The sequence below is a fragment of the Gossypium hirsutum genome, chromosome A06 (assembly GCF_007990345.1).
Source record: "Gossypium hirsutum isolate 1008001.06 chromosome A06, Gossypium_hirsutum_v2.1, whole genome shotgun sequence".
NCBI lineage: Eukaryota > Viridiplantae > Streptophyta > Magnoliopsida > Malvales > Malvaceae > Gossypium > Gossypium hirsutum.
This window is the reverse complement of record NC_053429.1, coordinates 9,410,788-9,430,709: the sequence shown is the minus strand read 5'-3', so window position 1 is coordinate 9,430,709 and position 19,922 is coordinate 9,410,788.

The window sequence follows — 19,922 nt, the reverse complement described above, 5'->3', positions numbered from 1 at the left end:
TTTGCCCCTTGAACCTCTAACAATACATCTCTAAGTAGCTTATTAACCCTTACAGACTGTCCCAACGGACTCAGTACAGTAACCTCACTCGTAGTACTCTCAACCAAAATCCCTAAGTTTTCAGATATGTTACTAGCAATGTATGAGTGAGTAGACCTTATATCTATCAATGTAAGATAAGGTGCATAAAAAATAAGGAACGTACCAGTGATAACATCTGTCTAGCATCTTTGCCCTATGCTCTCTGTCCACGGCCTATACTGATAACTCCCTTAGTCTAATCACGGCCTCTCGATGGTTGCTGTAGTACCCTTTGTGGCTGTGTTGTACCAATACCCTAAGCTTGCATCTGATCGGCCCTCGATGGATACTCCCTAATACAGTGATCCAATAATCCATACCTCAGACACGCCCCAGTCATCCTCCAACACTCGCCCTGGTGGCGTCTACTACAATCAACATATGGTTGCTGTCTAGTAGCAATAACAAGGGGCCTAGCTCTAACTAGCCCCTCAGATTTGGCCTTTTTCTTAGGCCTCTGTACAGAACTTGAGGGCTTTGAACCCCTCTTGTTTCTACCTCTCTCTTTGTCGTGGTTTTGGCGCTCAGTGCTTAACCTCTTCGACAATCTTCGCCATTTCAACCAGTGAAGAAAAATCACGCTCCCTCTACAAAGCTATTAGGACTCTTAAATTATCCTTGAGGCCATCCTCAAAATGCACATATAGCTCATACTCACTCGCCACCATACCTCACATATAGTACCTCAATCGTAGGAATTTAACACATACTCGGCTACAAATCGATCCCCCTTAGTAAGGTTCAGGAACTCCCTCTTACTGGAATCCACGTAGTTTGCTCCCATATATTTCCCCTGAAAAATGGTCTTAAAGAACTCCCAGGTCAGACATTCGGGCTGAGTGCCCCCATTAACAGTAAGCCACCACTGATAAGCCTCATGACGCAGCAGCAAGACTGCACCCTTTAATTTCTACTCAGGGGTGCAGTCCAGATCATCCATGATCCTTTCTGTGGCCTCAATCCAATACTCGGCCACATTAGGGCGACTCCAGTTATACCCTTGAAGAGCTCAACTCCATTGGACTGGAGTCGTTCCGTAACTGACCATCGACCCCCAGATCCAGTATTGGGCCCAACGGCCCTCTCGAAAAATTTTAACATAGCTTGGCATAGTGCGTCATCGCCAGCCACAAAGTTTTGTGACCCAGTCTCAGTAACAGGCGACACTTACATCTCGTTAGTATCTAAATTTGGTAAGCTGCCAAGAGAAGAAGACTCAGCTCAAGCCCTTCTACAGCCTCTACCTCGGCCTCTAGTACCCCATTTGCAGATACTATGTTTGCTCATATCTAATCGAATTATCTGTATTCAGAAATTTTATGAATTAGTTACAGTTCAATATTTATTAACAGATGTTTTATGTAGAACATTATCCGTAATTCAGAGTTTGTTTTCGTATATCGCAGTTTCATTAAAGTTTTTAATATACACCAACTAAAGTGTTTTCAATATAGTATACTACGTATAGTAGTTTTAAAATATATTATTAATAACAGTTTCAGTTTGAAACAATTCACAGTTCAGAATACTTATAGGATCGGCGCTGGAGACTCAGTGTACCACATACTCAGTAGAAACATTTCAAATCATTTGAAAATTAATCCTTCAAAAACTAACTTTTAATAACCCATAATCTACAGTCGAGTTTTGTAACCTGGCTCTGATATCACTAAATGTAACACCCCAAACCCGGTCTATACGTTATGGTCGAATCTGACAATTCCACATGATAGGGTGTTTGAAAACTATGTTGATGTGATAAAACATTTTCCGTTTAAAACTTTTCTTTATCTTTTGCTAGCTTCTAAATTGTGTTACTCATTTATTCGTTAGTTTCAAGACGTTATTCGTTGCGGAAGCTTTTTAAAACAATTTAAGTAATCGTGTTTTTCTTAATGAAACATTTGTTTCCTTTGAAAACCAAGGTTTCCTACAACTAGCAGTTTAAAATTCGTAAAGTAAAGAAAAAACAAAAACCACAAAACTAAACAATAGCCCAAAAGTCCAATTTACAACCCAAAAGTTAAACAAATAAAAATAAAATAGAAATGAAAGTAAGAATAATATTTAAAACCATAACAGTCCAAAACCGTGGTCACCGTCGAGTTCTCCGTCATGCCGATCCGTTTAGATCTGGGGATTACCCGTGCACGTTTAAACAAAAGGGTAAGTTTACGTTTGTGTAATCTCACAGAAAACAAACAATAACAAAACAAAGTACACAGTTGAAATAGTCCTTGACCTAAGCCCTTATCAGTATCAGTAACAGTTTGGGCCTTAGCCCATCTCAGTACAGTATCAAATATTTAGTAGAACCTTAGCCCATCATAGTATCAGTGGCAGTCACATAGTATTCTGTAACAAAATCCTACCCAACCAGCCTCTACACACCATTTCCGTCCAACCTTACACTCCATGTAGGGATTAAATCAACTCACCCTTCCCTACACTCCAGGTAGTACTGAATGCGACACAAAACAGTAATTTGCAGCTGAGCTGCCCGTATATTAGGTTTAAGAGTCTTTCAGTACACTTCCTCCAAATAATATCAACCCAACCTAATTCAATACAACATTCAATGGGGTGTTATGCTATCACAGGTTTTTCATATACATATTCAGTTCAGTATACATACTGGTATATAACATGCTCAGTACATAATACACGCAATCAATATAGCACAGTTAAGAGTCTAAGTAGTGCTTACTGACCATATGGAGGGTACGCAGTCGACTTGAGCGACCCCTGCAATCTTAACAGTCATTTTAGTAAAAATGGGCTCGCACGCCTATGTGGCCTACCTGTGTGGCCCACACGACCCAAATTTTCCTTGACCATATGGATCACACGACCTGGCCCAAAATCTCACACGTCCGTGTGGCTTACACAACCTAATCAGTCCAGCCCGTGTGTCACACACAGCCTGTCTGGCCATCACACGGTCGTGTCTTGTGCACACAGCTTGGCCTCGTTGATCGCACGCTCATGTCACCCGTGTGGATTCTACAGTAAGGTTTTCAGCTTTTGCCAAAACCTCATTTTCTGTATAATTGAGTACACACATGTAATGTTTTTTATGCGAAAGCACTCCTAAGCCTCTAGAACCTAAAAATGACCAATAACACTCAATCAAACTCTTAAATCGATATTCAACATCTAGTCAAAAGGCATACTTCTAACAATTTAACTAAACCCTTACCTTCGAGCGAAACGAGTAACCCTTGCACTTAATTCGTCATTTGGGATCGATTTATCGTTCCTTAATTAACTCTTAACACAAAAAAAAACCTCTTAGAAAGAACACAAAACGTTTAGAATAGCAAAATCCAAACTTACCAATAACGAGCCCAAAACCCGAATAACGATCTACAGAAACTTGGAAGTAAATAGGAGGTCAAAACAAGAAAAATAACAACAAAGGAATGGAAGGGCCAGCAGAAAACAAGAATGAAATAACCGAAAAAGAAATGGGAAAGGAAAAAAGAATGTAGAGAGGGAAAGTAACAGAGAAAAAATGTCAGATGGGGGAAAATTTGGGAAAAGAATCAAAACTGATTCGATACTCTCAACTACCCATTACACCAAAAATCAAACACTCCAACATTTCAATTTCAATCAGACTCTAATACGCCACACACCCAGAGCAAAAATATTGTCTATCCAAGGATTCAAACACAGAACCTCCATCACACCAACTCTCCACTTATCCACCAGACCAGCAGGCCCATTCTTAGATGATTTTACTAACTTTTACTTAAAAGCCTACTAACTAGAAATAGGGTTTTGTTCATAAAAATACCAAAATTTTCCCAAGTTATGGCTTGAACTTGGGACCTCCTACACATACTCAGAACATTTAACCACTGAAATAAACATATATTTGTGTCCTACATATGTAAAAATAAAAATTTAAATTTTGGGGTGTTACAACCGAGCTCCCGCTACACCGACCCGTTCAAGACTGGGAACCACCTAAAATCTAATAAATAACAAAGTGAGTTGTAAACTCAATACATAAAAAAAGTTTATTCAATTAATGCTCACTTATAAAGTAATTCCAAATTCAAAGATTCGGTTCGATGCAGAAGTAATTTCAGTTCAGACTCAGAGCAGATAGTTACATATGTATATGCAATTTCAGTTCATATACAATAAAAATCAGGTTCAGATGTAATATTCTTATCCCCATTTGTTACACACAGTCTTTGACCCTCCCAACACACCATTGAGAACATTCAATGCCCAACCAACCTTGCATACGTCAGAGTGTCCGTTTGACACTTTACAGATACGTAGCTTAGCTGCTAGACCAGATAGTGACAAAGCGCCAAAATCAAATTTATACGTATTATGGCATAGCCACTAATTCAAAACAGATTACTTCCTTCTTCACAATATCTCAACCCATGTAAATGTAGAGTACAAGTGCCCATATTGAGTATTCAATCATTCTATTTTATTTCACAAAGAGGTAAGATAGTTCAACCTCAGAATAAGTGTTATAGTATACATACAACTATGTTATTTATTCATCAGTCTCAAAATATCAGATAACTTTCATACAATCAAATTAAGCCATTCATACAATGAAGAAGTCAGTAATAGTGTTAAAGAACATTCACGGCCTCAAAAAAAGTTTCAGGCCCCCATAACATGACACACGGCCTGGTCACACGCCTTTGTGCCTTGCCTCTACCGTTCCAAAGCATAAACAGTGAGTTATACGGCCTGGACACACGTCCGTGTGACTCACACAGCCTGGGTACATGCCCATGTCCCTGGTTGTGTGGTTTTGTACCAAAAACAGTGAGCTACATGGACTGGGCACACGCCCGTATCCCTGGCCGTGTGATATTGTACCACAAACAGTGAGCTACACGCCTAGACACACGCCCGTGCCCGTGCGAGTGTTCGTGCCCATGCGAACTCTACACTAATATGGCCACACATGGCCTAGACACAAATCCGTGTGTCTGACCGTGTGGCATTGATAGCCACCATTTTCGACGACCAAAACTTACAGAAATTAAGGTTTGCGGTACGCACCTAAAGAGGTTTCGAAGAAACAACAACGCAAAAGATTCTTGAAGCCTAAAACAATCATTCAGTAATACAATTTATCCATTTAATTAATAGAATTTCCCGATTACTCACTTAATAGTTGTGTCGAAAGTTTCAACATGAACCCTTCAATCGACCCAAACTTACCGTAACTTCAGCAACAATAAGAGACTATCTTGTTGCTATTCCTTATTGTTAATATTCTCACTTGCTAGGTAAGCAAACGACCGTTAATCAAAGATTCTCGCAACTCTCAAAAATACCCTATTCCAAGCAATTTACGAGACGAAGAAAAATCGCGAAAACGCTCACATTGACAGTTACTTACTCGATAGCCTTCTGACTAATGACTAACAACAAAATTTTTGTTAATCTCGTATTCCCTCACGACTCCAATTGGGAAAATAAATAAAACGAAAAAGAAGATAGAAACGACAAAGAAGAAAGAAATAAAAATGAAAAAGAAGGAACTATCGTTAATTAATTTCCTAACTTTCAAGTAGATTTCTAGTATTTGATAAAAATTTTCCTTATTGGAAACCTTCAGGACTCGAACACAGGGCCTAACAAAATACAAACAAATGCTTGATCAGTGAACCAACAGGCTCATTCTTGGCACAATTTCACACTGAATTGAACTTAACCAGGTAACACGTGACTATGGGTTGATTTCAAAAATAATAAAACTTTTAATGATGCAACTCGAACCCGAGACCTTAAACACAAAAGTAGAACACAAAACTAAAAATACAAAATTCTAATTACTGCAAATTTTCACAATTAAATTCTTAAAATTTTGGGGCGTTACAAGTACTAATTTAAATCTTGAAAAAGTTAAATTAATACATATGGTTCACCATGTATTTTAATAGAAATGTGATAAATTTTGAAATTTCTTGTATTAAATAAAATAAAAATTTAATTAATTTAAAAAAATTAGTGATATTTATTATTAACAAGAATGTAATTTTATTTTATTATTTTGAATGATATTAGTTAATTTATTTTAAATGAAAATACACTAATCCATTTAACTCATATTTATTATATGGTTAAATTTAAATTAAATTTTAAATATTTAATATATATTGAATTGAGAATATCAAAAAATTAATTCGATAGTATTTAAAATTAAATAATTTTTATGAATTTTTGGTGAAATCTTATTGTATAAAAATGAAAATAAATAAATAAAATGATAAATTTAATCATTATTAAAAAAGAATTACATTATCATGATTGCGTAAAAGTAATTCCCTAAAAATTTACATTTTCCAGAAAATTAATATTTTTTTAACGTATCAAATAGGAAAATCACTCACCTACAAATTAAATTTCCAAAATAATAATAATTATTATTATATTATTCTTTACATATAAAAAAAAATAATAAGCTCACAGATGGACTAGTTTCAATGGCTTGGGACCAATCGTTACAATATGTTATCTTTTACTATCCACTAGATGTAATTCAAAACTGAATACAGATGCAAATAAAATTAATAACACAAAATTGATGGTTAATTAGTTACTATTCTATTCTTTCTCTACTTAATAAAAAAGAAAAAGAAAAACCACATTCTTCAATTTTGGATGTAATTTGAGATTTATAAATAAACATGGTATGATAATTATTGTCATGTTTATTTTTAATAACTTTTATGTGACCAATAAAATTGATAATATACAATATGTAGATAGGGAAAGGGCCTTGGGGCGGTGGGCAGTGGGTAGAGCCAAAATGTTCCGCGGGTGACGATTGACCAGCCGTGACTACCCTTCACTCTCCCCACCAAAGCTTAAGCTTCCATTTAATTTTATTTTAGTTCATTGTCATGCAATTTTTTTTTTAAATTGTTGGTGATCGGTAATAATGTCACTTTGGCACCCACATGATCCCTAATCTGGATTCCATTTAAAGAAATATACCAAGACACAAAATATCCTTATTAGGTGGAACTTAAATTTAATCAATTAGGTCAATTGTCATATGGTCCATTTTAGTTTAATTTCAATGGTAAAATAATAAATATACAAAGTATTTAGAGGGCAATAGGGACTTGTACTTTAAGTTTAATCCTCACTTACGCATCCAATGTTTTGGAGAAGTGTGAAATTTGTACTTCCATCCCATCATTTGAGGACTACTTTAGCTTTCTTTCAATGGATATGAGAATATTGAATCCCTGTATTTGTCAATTTTTTTATTTGGTTTCTAAATCTTTTTATTTTGTATTTTTCTTATAATTTGAGTTTTTTTTTTAGTTTTGGTTTTCACGATGAAAGCGCATTTTAAGATTCTGCCACATTCTTTCACATTATCACATGGACTCAAATTAAAAAGGATAAACTATAAAAATAGTCACTCAAACTATTAGTGTATTTTTGTTTTGGTCAATTAAGTTTAAAATTTTCTATTTTAGCCACTAACATTAAATTTAATATTTTTATCACCCATCCGTTAAACCACTAATATTGGCCCTTTTTATTAGTACAATAACAATTTAGCCCACCAATGTGTACAATTTCTATCAATTTAATCATAAATCTAAATAATCCAATAAACTAGCCCTCAACTTTACATATTCTTTCAATTTAGTTTTGATTCTTAAAAAAAATAAAAATTCATTTTCCAATAAAAGTACATAAGGTTTTATAAAAATACATACAAAAGTATAAAAATATTTATAAATAAATGAATATTTGTTTTTTTTCATTTGAAAATTTATTTATTAAAATAATAATCTTATAAATAAAAAAATTTTAAGGGGAAAAAACCATAAAGAAAACTTACAGAGATTCAACTCTTCCCTTTTTTCAACATCAAAGATTAACATATTCGAGTTGGGCTTAAAACTATAGCATGAGGTCGAAAACGGTAAGAATCAATGTTTTTAAGTTGTTTCCCATAACAGGTTTGTTGCATTTGAGATTGTGCTTAAAGTCAAACATGATTTAGGATTTATATAGGTGAGGACGAGGCCCTGGAGATCCAGTAGGTGGAAGGCCATGTTGGTAACTCAACAAGCAATTCCTAGTTCGATGGCTCGATGATGGAGGATTTAAAAATCAAGGAATTCAGAGCAAGGGTTATTGGTGTTGATGGTCATGGGTAAGGTGGTGCCCAACGCTCGGCAAATTCAACGAGACTAAGAAGCAATATTGGATGAATAATAAAATCTATTATTATAAAATAAACTAAAATAAGGAAAAGTTTTGAATCTTATTTAAGTATTGTTTGTGGGTTTTTTTAAATATTTTATTTATAAAAGTATTATTTTAATAAATAAAATTCAGAGGGAAAAAGTAAAGTGGGTATTCATTTATTCATAATTTTTAAGTATTTTTGTAAAATCTCGTGTATTTTTATTAAAAAAATGAAATTTTGAATAATTTTAAAATTTTAATTTTTAAAAAGTAAAACTAAATTAATAGAATGTGTAAAGTTGAGGGCTAAATTTATTAAATTTTTAAAATCAAGACTAAATTGATAGAATTTATAAATATTAGAGAATTAAATTTATTATTATGCCAATAAAATGGCCCTGTTAGTGATTTAACGTAGAAGTGATTAAAATAATAAATTTTCATAATATTAGTGACTAAAATAGATTTTTTTTTAAACATACATAACTAAGATAGAAACATGCTGAAGTTAGGTAATTATTTTTATGTGGTCCAAAAATCAAATTGAAAAAAAAAACAAATTGAGGGAATAAATATTATTTTCTCTCATTATTTTAAAAGTGTTCTAAATTTCAAAATCACATGCTTCATTGATTAAAATTGGAACTTAGGAATATCTTTACCAGATCAGATTTGTGGACGAATTTTTTATTCAATTCCCGTGAGTTGTATCACGGAAATTTATTGCTGCCTGAATTCAACATCCATAATTGATTAATTTAAGGATTTTTTTTAATATTAATTTCATGATAAGTTTTAATTATATATATGTTCTTTTTTATATAATGCTTAGAATTATTTATAGTTCCTTTTCAACCTTTAAATAGGAGGATAATGTGCTCTAGTGCACTCGAACCCACATCCTCCTACACTAACAACAATACTAATACCAACTAAGCTAAGACTCAATCGGCTAAATTTATGGATTTAAGTAATCATGAAATTGAGTTATATTTATAATTTTAATATGTTAATTTGTGTTACGTTTTATTATGTGTGACAGTTGTGTGTAATGAACCCTAAGGTCGCAATGCCTATCTAGTACAGTTTAGAAAATTTTGTAATTTTGTCCTCAGATAGGAAAGCTTGTATACTGTCTTGGAAGTCATGACATTGAACTACTAATGTTGTGCATCAACCTGAAAACTTTTGAAAATGTTACATTTTAGTCCTCCAAGAGTTCTGGGTTATTAATAGAGCTTTCATAAGCTTGTATAAACCCTTATTTGAAATATGATATGATGTAATGATTTAATAATTGTATATTTAGAATAAATTTCTGTTTTTGTGGAAAAAATTTTAATTAATGTTGCTCACTCATCGGATGTGACATCTTGTAGCCCAAATCCAGCAATCGGATCAGGCAAGGGATGTTACGTATCAAATAGAAAAACTAGGCCCCTAGTTCTACCAGGAGAGGGGTGGCACACCCTAATTAAATATACTAGGGTTGCCTCCCCTCGTATATATTATGAAAGGTTTTGAGCCTGTATTGTATTTGGTCCAATTATATGTGCTTCTTAGACTTTTAGCTTAGCACTTTATAATTTATTTCAATACAATACATGTTTTTTATTTCTTAAAATAAATATTATTTATTGATTTAATTTTAATTAATTAATTTTTCAATTAAATAATTTTTTAACCCAATTCTAATTACATTAAAGTCATGGAAACTTTATCATAAAAGAATATATGAGAAAATATTTTTAATTTTTGTTTTTAACGGATTCACAATGACCGATTAATTTATCTATTTTTTAAATTTAATTATTTAATTAAATAATAATTCAAAAAATTTAAATTAATTTTCAAATCATTTTCATACTTAGTGAGAAAACACATTTATTTCCTAATGTAACTCATTTCTCTAACTTTATCATTTCCATTCATTTTTGTTCATTTGACTCTTTATGCAATTCATTTTTTATTTCAACGAGTTGGCAGAGCGACTGATTTAATATATATAATTAGGGCTCAAATGATTTATAATTAAACTCTAGCTTTTCACCTATTAATTATAAACTCATTTAGTCACGAAGCCATTCCACTATAGTATCATGATTGAGTTCTCCCTAATTACATACCATCATGAAAGCTACTCAATCAATTCTTGTCCAATGATCTTATCATACGTGTGTTACTCTCATAGGATATTTTTAATCTCTTTGGGATAAATTTGTTCTCCTAATACGATCATATTTTATCTCATGGTAATCATTACATCTTCCTTCATGAAAAGTCGATTACTATCAAATAGTAATTAAGTCATTTATCATAAAGACAAACGAACTACAATCATGTTTACTTTTCATCTATCATGTAATGTGTAACACCCCTAACCCGTCTCTATCGTCGAATTAAGGTTTCGAGATGCTATGACGATTAACAAGTCCAATAATAAATCAAAACAGTTTAGAGTTCAATTTAATCATCATAAATCAATAGTATGATAGTAAATAAGTTCGATAATATCTTAAAACAATTCAAAAATCAAAATTTAATATCAAAAATCATTATCCAATTATTAATCATAGCATATATGCGAAAACAAAGCTTAAATCGAGCCTATAGGGCCTTAAAATCAAATTGGAAACAAACAGGGACTAATTCGAAACAAAATAGAAAATATGGGAAAACTGAAAACAGGGATCACACGGCCGTATGGCAAAAACCAACCCGTGTGGCCTCAAACATGGCTATGTGACTGTTCTACATGCCTGTGTCATTAGACCGTGTACAGTTTGAAATAGGGTCACACGACCGTGTCTTCAGGCCGTGTAACAAACTGAACCCGTGTGAAAAATCCTGCACCTAAAAATCAATAAGACACATGACTGTGTGGGGAGGCCATGCGTGGCACACGACTGTGTGACAGACTGTAACACCCACATCCTGTTCTATTACCAAAATAGGGTTGCGGAGTGTTACCTTACAAGTCGAAACTTTTCATTTCATACCATAATTCAAGTTAGATAAAGTATGCATATTTCCATAGTTAATCAAACATAACAACACAAAATAAAGTCTAAACTTTCACAAAACTAAGTACCAATACAACATATCCAAAAAGGTCTTATTACATGTCATATATATCAAACCAAAATAAAAGTCTACTAAAGATTTCCGGATAGTGTGATTTCTCGTGTTGATCCAATCTTCCGAGTCTACAAAAACATAATCTACAAAAATGAACCAACTACTGGTAAGCTTACATAAAGCTTAGTAAGTCCATGTGAATAATCAATAAAATTTTACCCACTTAAATATGATAAATCAAACTTTGTATTTAAACAATGAAATTCCCAACAATCACAACTTTCATCAGATGAATAATGTCGAAACCATTTTCAAATCGAGTTTTGGAAAATGGGAATCGACTTTAAGAAAAATGAAAACGGGAGTCGCCACCAATCTTTTTAGGTGTGATTGGATCACCTTATAAAATGTTTTGTTTTAAAATCATTAGTTTTGGTCTACGAAATCAGAAAATGGGTTTGGGAGCCGGTTACGTACGAGGAAGGGTTAGCACCCTCGTAACGCCCAAAAATTGGTACCTAATTGATTATCAAGTGTCTTTAATGTCGGAAATTCAAAAATTTTAAGATGCAATCCTCTTTAGAATATTTTGATTTTGAAAATTGAGATTCACTCGTATCAAAATATTGACACTAAGTTAGCCCCCCTTTTTGAAATCCCTATCTCGAAACGACAAAATGCCACATCCAATAAGTTAGGACACAACGCTTTGAAATTCCAAGACAGTTGCTCGTATTTTGAAAACCTTAAAAAAATTAGAAGGGTACTTGACTATTTGAACTCAACGAGAAAAGTTGCAACCCAATAAGTTAGGGCACTACTTTTTCGAAGCTTCCAAACACCTAGCATTGCCTTTTTATTTTTGAAAACTTTGAAGTCTCGTTTTTAAAACTGATGCATGAAGGAGCACATTAACATAATAAACATAACATACAAGATAACATATTATAGAAATAGGTAAATAAAAGCATAATAACAATAACATAAATGTCATACATTAATTAATATATATATAAGAAATATAAAATATGGCAAATTTTAAATAAGTAAAATATACATAAAAAAACAACATATATTAAAGAAGAATAGATAAAATATATAAACATGTAATTCAACATATATTTAAACATATTAATAAACGAGAAAATGATGCATGATGTATGATTGTATAAAAACAAAACAAGACAAACAAATACAATAATATATAATAATAATAATAATAATAATAATATAGTAACATATGTTATCAAGCAATCAACATTTTATAAAATCATGAAAATAGCATTTAATACATGGACAATTTATAATATAAAAAATATAAAAAGGTTTAATAAAATAAAGTGAGTAATTTGGATATATGTGTATATAATTAAAATACAATTTAGAAATGAGTGATAATAATATATTACAGATAAACTTTAATTTTAAGATAAAATAATAAAAAATATGATATTGTATTATATCAAATAATATAAACATTTAATAATACATAAAATAAAATATTTAATAGTGAATTTTAAAATAGATAATATATGATAGTATATAAAAATAATAATAAATGAAATAATTTATAGTATATAATATAAAATGTAAGTTTTTAAAATAATGTATAATATAAATAAATAAATATATAAGATATATAAGTTAAAATATAATATATAATAATAATTTACAAATTTTGAAAATATAAATAATATAATAAATAATATATATAATAAATTAAAAATAAGTTTAAAAGTATATAAAAAAGGGGTGAAATTAAAAAAGGTTGAAAAACTAAGATAGACGAAGAATAAAATAAGAACAAACCAGAGAGAGTAAGAACGCAAGAGGGAGAAAAATTTGAGTGAATGCTCTCAAGAATTCTTATTGCTTCCCAAAACTCAAGTCCTCTTTACAATGAAGGGAGAGGCCTCTATTTATAGTTGAGCCTCCCCAAATCCAACGGTACAGATCAATTACATCAACGGTTAAGATTAAAGGATGTCTACAAATTAAATCTCCAAGATTACAAAATCATATCTTCTAAGATTGCAATCATATCTAAGATTGTATCATATCTAAGATTGTATCATATCTAAGATTGCATATCATTGAAGATTATATTTCCATATGAGTCAAGCTTGTAGATGGACCTTAAATCTTTTCAAGTAATGGGCCATTCCGATCGGGCCAAATTATATTTGTAATTTTGGACTGAACTTGGACTTCGTTTTTTTGGGGGGGGTTTTAAATACTGAAATGGGCCGGGCAAAATTGAGTGTCTACAGCTACCCCTCTTTGCTCATTGCTATGTAATAGGAATTGAGCAAAGACCATAAAGGACCAAATTTGCCCGGCCTAGCCCAATCTTTGCGATCTTTTCCTCGAATGGTCTTCTACCTTCTCCCTACGACCTCAAGAATGCTATGTTGATATCTTTGATCTGTTTTCTGCCGAACACAGAGACACTGAGTCTGCTTCTTTGATTTGTAAGGATGTCAAATCATCTGTTTGAGAACATTTGAGAATCATATCTGCAAGGTCCTCGACTTGTTCCTTGTAAGCACAAGGATGCCTAAACTATCTTGAGTCTGTTTGAGAACATTTGAGAGTCATGTCTGCAAGGTCCTCGATTTGTTCCTTGTAAGCACATGGATGCCAAACCATCTTGAGTCTGTTTGAGAATATTTGAGAGTCATATCTGCAATGTCCTCGATTTGTTCCTTGTAAGCACAAGGATGCCAAAGCATCTTGAGTCTGTTTGAGAAGATTTGAGAGTCATATCTGCAATGTCCTCTATTTGTTCCTTGTAAGCACAAGGATGCCAAACCATCTTGAGTCTGTTTGAGAACATTTGAGAGTCATATCTGCAATGTCCTCGATTTGTTCCTTGTAAGCACAAGGATGCCAAACCATCTTGGATCTGCTTCAGTATAAACATCTGAAGGTTAGATCTACTATATTTGAGAACGTCTGAGAGTCAAATCTGCTATGTCCTCGATTTGTTTCTTGTAAACACAAGAATACCAAATCATCTTGGATCTGCTTCAGTATAAACATCTGAAGGTTAGATCTGTTATATTTGAGAACGTCTGAGAGTCAAATCTGCTATGTCCTCGATTTGTTCCTTGTAAACACAAGAATACCAAATCATCTTGGATGTGCTTCAGTATAAACATCTGAAGGTTAGATCTGCTATATTTGAGAACGTTTGAGAGTCAAATCTGCTATGTCCTCGATTTGTTCCTTGTAAACACAAGAATGCCAAATCATCTTGGATCTGCTTCAGTATAAACATCTGAAGGTTAGATCTGCTATCTTTGAGAACGTCTGAGAGTCAAATCTGCTATGTCCTCGATTTGTTCCTTGTAAACACAAGAATGCCAAATCATCTTGGATCTGCTTCAGTATAAACATCTGAAGGTTAGATCTGCTATCTTCGATCTGTTCCCTATAAACACAGGGATGCCAAATCTGCTATCTTCAACTTGTTCCCTATAAACACAGGGATGCCATGCTGAAATCTTCAATCTGCTTCACAGAGAGCACAGGAATGTCAGATCTACTATCTTCGATCTGTTCCCTATAAACATAGGGATGCCAAATCTTGTTTCTTTGATCTACATTGTCCCATAAAAGACATAACCTGTAGGATGCGTATGAGTTCATGCCTATGATCGAAGTCAGTCAAATTCTCCTAATTAGACATGTTATAATGCAAAATGTTATGAATATGACCCTTATTTCGGGCGTCATCACTCATTCCCTCATCGAAGTTTTAACTTTATACTTTTTGATGTATCAATCATACCTGCTTGTATGCTTTGAATCAACTTAGTCCTATTGTGCCATTCTCCAAATGTTGTGACCCGCTGGAGATGTTTATGAAATGATCCTTTCTTAAGATCAATTTAAAATGTCTAGCCACCTTTTAGACTGAAGAAGAAATTTCCCCGAGTACATCCGAACCTCAAATATGAAAATTCTTTAAACAATTGTCTTATTTCAGTTTCTTGTATTATCTAGAAATTTCCAGAGTAATATGCAAAACTTCGTTTGTAAAGATATTTAGTTCATCAATCATTATTTCTATACAACACACTTTATGAATAATGGGATGAATAAATTGATCTTGAGGATAATGATTTATCAAAAAGACAAGGGAGGTTAATCTAGGAATCTATCTTTGAGAAGAAAGAGAATCCAAAGATAGTAAACAGGACAAAAAATCAGATGCCCCAGATATCGCCACTTGAGCGTCTATACACCAGCTCAATGAAGACTTTCTTGAGTTCAACATGTGTTTAAAAGATCCAAAGTAATTCGTTGATGCCTCGATATGTAACATACTTCACTTCTCGTCGAATCTGGTATAGCAAGGTCACTGCATGACTTTCCAAATTTGAGCTGCCCTTTCGGGTTTTCAACTCAAAACCCCTTTGGTCTCAAGGCGCCCTTTGCGGGTTTTCACCTTGGCCTCTCCATATTTTTCTTTTTTCTCTTTATTTTTTTATTTTTTTTATTTTTTTTCTTTTTTTTAAAAATAGAAGTCCCAAAGTGCCCTTTGCGGGTTTTCACCTTGGCTTCCCTTCTCCTTCAGACAAAGTACTCTTTGACTGAGTCCGAATTCACTGGATCAGATAAATTCTTCCTATCCATTTCTTGTCAAAAGCAATGCACCTCTAGAGAAAGCCCTCTTCGTAACATATGGCCCTTCCCAATTCGGCATCCTTTTGCAAGGTTTCCTTTATGAGATTCTTTTGGACGAACCTTCTTTGTCACAAGTCTGTGTCATCCATTCTTGGTACATTTTCTTAGGATGAATACTTTCAAGTTAAGTTTACTAGAGGTATTCAATTCTTGACTCCATCAAAGCTTGGGGGAAAAATCTTGATTCATAAACCCATGAGAAAGGGATTACCCCAGCAGCCGTCCTGGCTGTTGTTTGTCAAACCCTACAAAAAGATGGTTCAATGATTCTCAGCAAACAAGAATGAAGTTGCTGACTTTATCCTTCAACCTGGAAAGCTGAGGCACAGAGATTACTCCTGGAGCATACATCCCACCATGACTCGATGATGTTTCTGAAGCATCCCTAATCTTCATAAATTGCCCCCAACTGTGAAGCTGCTAAATGAGCGTAGCAAATAGGAGGCACAACAAATATGGCTGTAGTGCTCCTTTGATACATATAGGATAGAGAATGAACAAACTCTTGCAGATCATCAGCCAAAAACCCAGCCTGGTCTAAGAGAACATAATAGTGGGTCTGCCTCGTGATTCCAATCATTCCAGCATGGGTACCAAGGTAAGAATCATTGTTCTTTGGATGACATACTTTGTTGTCAATGACAATACCATGTAGCACATTGTCAGGAGATCCCTGCTGAAAAAAAAACTTGGCATGATGGTTTTTCGTACCACAATCTTTAGGGTCCCACTTCTCGTCAAGGGACCTACATGCCTCAATAACTTGATCCAAACTTGATTGAATTGAGACTCGCTAACTCCATCCCTAAAAATAATGATTTGATCATGTTTCCTCTTTGTATAGAAGTCTAAGAGAGCTTCCTTCATGATACCGTCATCCACTTTGTCAGAAACTAGTTTTGAAGAAAGAATCTATCATTTTAAGCTTCAGAGACTATGTACGGCCTGATGCCCCATAGCTGAAAATCAATGGCCACCGCCTCGAGCTAACCATCGCAGCTATTGACAGCACATCAGACTGCTCAGGAGAACCAAACTATGTACCCATTCCAAGGATGATGGTTGGAACCTTTGAAACTACTGGAATTGAAGGTGTTTGCCCCAGCGTAAGCATAGAGAGTAAGCGGTAGTTTCTTATGCCAATTTTTACCAGTCTCGGTCATCTTCTGTAATTTATTTTTTTTCTTTTTCTTTTCTTTTGGCAACCTTTGTTGTACTGTGGTATGGCGCATTATCTTTGAAAAGACTGCAAACTTTTGGCATTGTGCAGTTATAATCTCTTATTTTTCTTTTTTTTTTAGAATGGATGACTTTTGACTTTGTAATATTGGCATATGAAGCTATCTCCCCCTCTTAATGGAGTAGTTGACGTCCACAAAGATGAGTCATTGTCAGCTTGAAACTCTTGACGAGCTCGGGCCCATAACATACATGCCTCATAAGTCTTGACTCCTTTAAATTTGGCATTCATTATACAACTGATACTATCCCTTTCCATGGTGGACCAACAGTGTCCCAAAACCTCATGTTTACCCTGGCAATTGCAAATGCGTCTTTGGACCACATTTTTGAATTTCATAATAGTCTCAACAAGGTTTTGTTTTGTCTCCTCAGCTAATTCCAATTTCACAATCTTTCTTTCCTCTAAGGCTATATTTCCTACCACCATTTCATGGGGTAAAAACCATTTTCAACAAATTTAGAAATAAGTCACAATTTCTGTCACCTTCAAAGTACTAAGATTCCTCTAAACACATATCGCTCTCAAAAAGAACTCTGAATCTGTAGTATCGTTGCCTGTGTCATTGATATCTAGGGATCTATGATAGGCACACAAAAGAATATACAAGGAATAAATGAATTCAAAAATGACTATTTACATGAAATAAAAATTTATAAAGAATGTCAAAGGTCAAAAGAATCAGAATGAAAGAATATTTACTCGGATAAATAATAAAAGTATGTTTTATTGAAAATAAAAATGTCTGAACATGAGCCCACTTCTCAAAAGAAATCTCATTACTCCTAGGCTTTAGAGCAACAAGAGTGTTCTGAATATTACTCCGTAAAATTCCTAAAGATTACAGGAAGTTCTTCTGCAGTCCAATTGTTTAAAAAACTTCTCGGTTCGTAAGGGCGAATGCCCTCAAGGTTTCTTTGTTCAGTCCCTTCCTCATGTATGAGATTGATGGGATTATTTTCATTTCCAAACACCCCCTTCTCCGGGTAAGCTATCCCTCTTGACACAAAAGTCAGGGATATGTAAGGGAACGTTTTTTTTTCACTTAGCCGTGACCCTCTTCTCTTTCTCTCTCTTTTTCTTTCTTTTTTAATAACTTTAACTAATTATGGTCTTTTTATAATTTAAATGCATATAATGCGATGTGATGTAATACAAATGCATGAATGCAAAAAGGTATCGATCTCGACTTAATTTCATTTAGAAAACTTTATTTAGAAAAAGAATATCTTTACATATGAATGGATTACAAATACGCCTTCGTCCCATGGCCCAAAGTTTTAACTCAACAAAGCTAACTCTTGACAATGATCTGACTGTGCTCAATGTATCAGCTTGTACCTTCATGGTCCGTAAATGATCTACTACCATCCTGAATTTGAGCTATGGCTTCAACCATAAGATAATCCCTACATCTATGGACACCTCTTCCAATGTCTGTGAAGTTGTTCTGATTATCTTGAAAGAAAGATTGGCAAACAAGTGGGCACTCCTACTTAACATGCTACCTTAAAATGATATCCAACACCTTTAGGGTTTCTTGAGAGCTTTCAGATTCCTGTCCACGCAAAGCATTTTAAAATGCTTAGATGGGTATCTTCTCAGTATAGTTAATCTCTACTTTAGAGGTCTTTTAAATGATATGGACTTTTTTAATCTCATTCTTTTGCGTCCATTTTGACAGATCATCAGGGCTTGCATTTCCATTATCTCTGATAAGTGCAACATAGTGAACTCATGCTTGTTGTTTGGTCCTATAATAAATAAGCCTTTTACCATCATAGGTACAATTCTTTCCATCCAACTCACCTTTGTAGGTCCATGCATTTTGTCAATCACTTTTCTTCCAACACTCTTACCATCGACCATCTTCCTATGAAAGAGAAATGTTGTAATGGTAGAAATGTCCATCAATACTCTTTTTGTTCGCCTTAAAATGATTGGTGAGTACATTACCTTTTGACTTGCAGCATGCCTTGCCATAGAGTGTCGAACAATCTTCTTCGTATCTAATTCTGCTTTGATTGGAAACAACATTAAGACGCACTAGTGGCGGAAGAGGCAGGAATTCCAAGACTGCCCCTTTTCCCTCCTGCTCTTTCCATTTTAGCTCACTCTCTCTCCCTATGACATTCATCAACTTCCTCACAAAAGTTGGAATACAGTTAGCCCTTGAGTAAAATTTATCAACTTGAGTCATAGGACAACGCCACAAAATTGAATATTCCTCCACCACGGGTACCATACAGGCTTTTCCAAACGTAAAGCAACTGTATACAAGATTCCAATACTGAGTGATGGCCCGAAACCAATTCTCGTCTATTCCTAAGTCAAGCAAGTACTGCAAGTCCCCATGGTTGTTGTAGAACAACTGCTTGGCTTCGCTACCCCATTGATCCCATATTTCCTTTAACTCATGCTGATTATCCTGTGTGATACGAATGTAGTCTGACAGCTCTGACACATATCCCATGGCTAAACTATTTTCCTTTACTAACTGAGTTTGCTCTGACCATATATGGACGTTAGCGTTGTCTTCCACTCTATCAAGAAGTCTGTTCTCCATAATAAAACTCTCTAACTGACCGAAAATTGATACCTTTTAAATGCGAAATGATATGCA